Genomic DNA, 5,902 nt, shown 5'->3' on the forward strand with positions numbered 1-5,902 from the left:
AGCGGTGCATGTTTACTACAGTGAATAAGGTGATTGCGTCCACACGCTGCAGAGGGTAAAGACATTACTTCAATATTGTTTTATATTGATATATATTTGCCTTCTGTTGACCATCACCTCAGGTTCACCATTACAGTTTCAGCAGACAGATGCACACTGTCTAAATATGAACACATTCAAAAACTCATGTCTCAGAAATAAGCACAGCTGTTCATGTTTGTCATTAGAATTTTATTAGTAAGAAAATTATGAACTTCATATTGTGCATCAAATAAAAGAACATTTCACAACTCTGAGTCAACAGAAACAGGTAACAGAAATGTCTCTAATGTAGACATGTACAGTGTAGTGTAAGCATTAAAAGATCATAAAGGAAACACTAACATTTATGTGAAACTAATTGTGATAAAAAAATGAGCAGGTGCTCTATAGATTTAAAAGAAAGAATCTGAAAACAACACTTTTTTGGTCTAAGTGATCAAAGTAGAAAACAGAACTGATGTTCAAAAACAAACCGTAGCTGCACTAATATTACACATCTCCATTGTTGTGGTGAACAGACATGTTGCTTTTAAAACCACATGCAGTGTGTGACCGTGACTGTTCACTGAGACCATGAACGCCACTTTGCTGAAGCCTTCGCCTTCTTCTTCTTGCCATTAAATTGGAAGCAGAAGCAGCACGAGCTGATTTGATCTACTGAAAGAAAAAAGCGGAACATCTGAGCTGAAACCAGTCAGCTGAAATCATTAAGACAGGAACAAATTCAATGCAGTGTCTCAGGTGGCTTGGCCTGTTACAACTGTTGATACAAGCTAAATACGGTTAACACACAGTGTCAGGGAGCTCCAGTGTGGGAACTAGTGGCTTTAGGTTTGTAGTCATTTAACTTTCATCCATTCATTCATTTAATTCAGGAGGAAGAAATGTCAGGTTGATGCAGGCTGGTTACATGCATTTGGTCCCATGCTGTCTTTAACTAAATGACTTGGTTCACTTTATGGCTGGGCTGTATGTGGGGTTATATCATGTTATTTGGGCAGGAGTACCTGTCCTCTGTTAGACTTAGAAAGTTTCTCCATAAGTAGAGTTTCTAACTCTTATAGCACATCTGTGGCTGACAGCTTTTTGGTGGCTCTTTTTACCCCACACTGGTTGTGAGTGTGTAAATAGCCCCACTAGTTCTTTTGGGTTGCAGTTAACTTGGGAGGAAGAGGTGGGTCTGCCATGACTAGATGAATAACAATTATCTGGGATGCATAAATTTCATAATGCATGCATATATCTCTATAAACCTGCCTGAGGGCTGCCATTTTTTACATTCAGTTATTTCTCTGCTGGATCTAAATAATGGATGTGTTACAGTTAAACTGACACTGATCAGTGTAAATGGCTCATTGGGACACAGAAACCTTTAAATTAAACCTGATATCGAGTGTCAAACAATATCAAAGCTGTAAAAGCTGTTTACAGTCAGAATTTATAAAACTATGATTGTAAATAAATTCAAACAAGTGAGCTTTTCTCTTTATGCTGAACATCAACACTGTGATTTCTTAGACTGTAAGCTTTACTTTAGCACAACCAGTTGTAGAAGCCGTCACTCCAAATGTCTTTTGATAACAAGAAAAAAATACCTTTTCAGTCCACGGCCTGAAGTTCTTCTCTCACATCTTCTGCCATCGGCTTTGTCTGCTGGTTTGAAGACAACAAACCACAAAAAGATGATTTAGTCACTTTGTCTGCGTCATGCAGCTCGAATGTGTCGTGTAACGATGTTGAATAGCCGTCGTTATCCCTCTGCTGTGTCAGTAGGATTGTACTGTACAGCATCTCATTGATATGTGAGGAATGCTAATGTAACATGATAACAGACTTACATCATTAAAACATAAAGGACAGGAGATATTTAGATATTTTTATATTTATATTACATTTTATAGCTGACGGATATTACTAAATAGATAGAATTTACTAAATAGCTGGATGAAGATGAAAAATATGTCTATAATAACAAATGACCATGAGAGCCAGTAGAATTAATTCAACTGGACACTCAAAAGACGTCCTTAAATGCTCTTTAAGTGGCAGAACAAACGAACAAACAGTTAATTGCTTACATGAGATGAAATCTGCTCAGCTACTTTGAAAACAGCTTCTAACTGGTTCCTCCTTTAACAGGATGACTGCTCAGGGGTAAGGCCATCATGCAGTCCAGCAACCTTTATGGTTCTGCTTTGATTCACCAGGAACTATTAGGGAAACCTTCCAGCGCCTCCTGTGAAAGACACAGGCATAAACACACAAACATTTATTAACATGTTCCACAGTCTTCCAGTTTGATTTTCTCATCCTGTGGACAACAACGTACATGGATGCAGGTTTATTGTTAACTTTTGGAAGGTTTATTTACTGAACATATCCAGCTGCAGCTCCACTGTGATCCTGAGCTGGATAAGCACTTAAGGAAATGTGTCAATAAATGGACATACATCAACTTACTATATTTATCCAAACAGACGGGACCAATAATGCTTCGCTGAGTTAGAGACTTTAATGTCTCTTCTATGTAAGAATGTCTCGTGCTGATATACCTGCAAACTTGACAACAAAGGTTTTTCAGACTACATGTAGCTGTCCTCTATGTCAGCTCACACATTTACATTTATGTCACACTTATTTCTGCTTTCCCATTTTATAATTATTACTTACATTTTGATTAGATACCTTGAGTTTGTAAATGATCAGATTACATAATTGGAATACAATGTATCCAATTCAGGGTTGCGGGAGGATGAAGCCTATCCCAGCTGATACAGGACAAAGACAGGCTGCCAGTTTATCGCAGGGCTAACACAATATGTGTAACAGAAAATCCACTTAAATGTTTGATATTTCTTGTAATAATCATAATTATGACTATTATTTAAAGGTTTCTTTAAATAATACATTTTGATTTTTTATAACCTCTAAAATATAAACCTGAGCTGTTTCAGATTCTGATCTCTGACCTCAGTGACCTGGCTGTGTCCTCACTGCAGCTCCCTCTTGGAAGTACGTCTGCTTCTTGTCTACCCCCAGTGTTGACCGCCTGCCCTTGATATCACGTACTGTACCTGAGGAACAAAAAAGGACAAACACTTGCCTTCATTTAAGAAGTACATTCATACAGAGGTAATCTATGGAAACACACTAGTTCACCCTTTGGGAGAAATCAGTTCCTGTGAAACATTTCTGTAAATGAACATCATGTGGAGAATGAATCAAATGAGTTCTTCCGGTGACTCAGCAGTCCCACACTGACAAATGAAATCTAGTTAAACTATTAAGCATATTTGCTCTTCTGAAATCTGTGTTAAACAACAACAAACATAAATTAGTAACAAAAATACAGCTGAGTAGAGGCTTTACAAACCACCAGCAGCCATAATGCTAAATTTTAATCTTCAAATGTTTCTGAGCCGTCTTCAACCTGCTTTTAACACATTAAAGTCCCACAGTCAATGCAGCCTGACTCAATCCTAAATGTTCAGCACACAGAGACACAGAGGTACTGTTTAAAGTTTAGTGATAACCCGAGTCACTGATCATTTGCAGTAATACAGAGTCTGGCAGTCTTTGCATGATGTCCACGTCACTAAGTTTCTAGCTGACTCTCAGGTGTGACAGGTGTGCCAGCAGGAAAGAGTAATAATAGCCTGCATCCTGAGGTTTGTCATGCAGGATTAAAGGAGCCAGGCTTTGTTCACACAGCTAGGATTGTATTTTACACTGACCCTGGGTCAGTATAAGTATCATACAGTTTAAACGAAGCACTGAAACTTGCACATATTTATTACAGATGCACTGAAGCTAATCGAGGTATTTGCTGTCAATCTGTGGCTGCGATTAATCACTTTACTGGAAACTTTATTAACTAGTAACTTCATCAGTCATGACAGAAGCTAATATTTCTGTGCTAACATCGTTTAACCAGTAACAGCTTTACTCCAATATAAGCTAACGTTTACACCGTAACTTTAAGCTAGCACCATAAAGACGGTAAAACACGTAATGATATCCACAAATGCATCTTAAAGCTGTTATATTAGCACTCTGTGTATTACTAACATAACCACATTAACATTACTGACACTCGCTGACTTTTAATAGTCATTCTATAAATGCTGTCCGTTTAAATGGTCTTACCTGTAAACACTGTATATCCACCGATTTGCAGCCAGAGTGGATTCTGGAGTCTTCCCACGCTCCTGTTAGTGATCCTCCATCTGGATGGATGAGAACAACCTTCTGAACAATCTAGCAGGAGATGGCCCATATCTATGGGATTGATTTGTGCTAATAACGCCCATTGTATGGACTGATAACAGCCTAAGCGGGTGAATAAAGTCACCCAGTAGCTAGCTGTGCCATTACCCAGCATACATCACTCCCTCCGTAAATGCAATAAACCATACAAAAGTATCGTTCTACCTGTTTTTCAGGTAGTTGTTTACATTATATAATTTATTGTGTTCTGTATACGTCACTACAATGTGATTTGGAAAATGTCTAAATATACCGACAAAAGGCACTTCCGCGGCAATCTCTTCAATCGGAGGACCCTTCACGTCAATTCCCGACGCGAGAGGGGTACCCTGTGCGTCCATAAGTGCAGCAGAGGGAGCCTGACCATGCGTCACACTGAGGTCTGTTTGTCGCAAATATCTTTGACTTGTTTCTATGTCTTGTAATGTTTATGTGTGTATTTATGTGTTGTATTGCTGGTAAGTAACTTTCTTGCACTGAGGTCTGTTTATTGCAAATATCTTTGACTTGTTTTTATGTCTTATAATGTTTATGTGTGTATTTATGTCTTGTATTGCTGTTAAATGTGTATTTATGTGTTGTATTGCTGGTAAGTAACTTTCTTGCACTAAGGTCTGTTTGTTGCAAATATCTTTGACTTGTTTTTATGTCTTATAATGTTTATGTGTGTATTTATGTCTTGTAATGTTTATATGTGTATTTATATGTTGTATTGCTGGTAAGTAACTTTCTTGCACTGTGGTCTGTTTATTGCAAATATCTTTGACTTGTTTTTATGTCTTATAATGTTTATGTGTGTATTTATGTCTTGTAATGTTTATGTGTGTATTTATGTCTTGTAATGTTTATGTGTGTATTTATGTCTTGTAATGTTTATATGTGTATTTATGTGTTGTATTGCTGGTAAGTAACTTTCTTCCACTGAGTTCTGTTTGTTGCAAATATCTTTGACTTGTTTTTATGTCTTATAATGTTTATATGTGTATTTATGTCATGTACTGCTGGTAGAGTAAAGGGCCATCTTTACCCCACCAGGGCCTTTGATGCTCGTTGAGGCCATCCACATTAGGGCCTTTGATGCTGGCCGATATCATGCACATTACACCAGGGCCAGTGGTGTCAGCTAAAGCCATCCACATTACACATGGGTGTGTGGTGCTTACCAATACCATCCATATTTCACAAGGGCCAGTGTTGTTAGATTATGCCATCCACATTACACCAGGTCCTGTGCTGCTGGCTGAGGCCATCCACATTGCACCGGGGCCATGGGGTTGGATAAGGACATTAACATTACACCAGCGACTGTGTTGCTGGCTGAGGCCATTCACATTGCAGTAGGTCCTGTGCTACTGGCTGAGGCCACCTATATTTCATGAGGGCCTGTGTTGATGGCTGATGCCATCCACAATGCACCAGGGCCAGTGATTTCTGTGAGGCCATCTTCAATAGACCAGGGTCTGTGCTGCTTGCTGATGACATCGAAAATACACCAGGGCCAGTGATTCCTGTGAGGCCATCTTCACCAGACCAGGGCCTGTGCTGCTAGCCATCCAAATTACCCAAGGGCCTGTGTTGCTGGCCGAAAACAGCC

The 5,902-nt window shown here is 38.9% G+C and overlaps 1 long non-coding RNA gene across 3 annotated transcripts; it reads right to left on the bottom strand.

Annotated features, from left to right (window-relative positions):
- Nucleotides 1–225: 225 nt before the first annotated feature.
- Nucleotides 226–4,653, bottom strand: LOC308395810. 3 transcript variants are annotated; one of them, XR_013971472.1, is made up of 6 exons: nucleotides 4,562–4,653; nucleotides 4,189–4,268; nucleotides 3,012–3,116; nucleotides 2,121–2,278; nucleotides 1,638–1,695; nucleotides 226–699 (listed from the first exon to the last, which is right to left on the bottom strand). It is a non-coding gene; the product is annotated as an uncharacterized lncRNA (long non-coding RNA). The 3 variants fall into 3 exon arrangements; XR_013971473.1 differs by lacking the exon at nucleotides 4,562–4,653 and having other exon boundaries at nucleotides 1,638–1,692; nucleotides 4,189–4,551; XR_013971474.1 differs by lacking the exon at nucleotides 4,562–4,653 and having other exon boundaries at nucleotides 4,189–4,551.
- Nucleotides 4,654–5,902: the final 1,249 nt, after the last annotated feature.

This window comes from Rhamphochromis sp. 'chilingali' (assembly GCF_963969265.1).
Source record: "Rhamphochromis sp. 'chilingali' genome assembly, chromosome: 4".
NCBI classification, from domain to species: Eukaryota; Metazoa; Chordata; class Actinopteri; order Cichliformes; family Cichlidae; genus Rhamphochromis; species Rhamphochromis sp. 'chilingali'.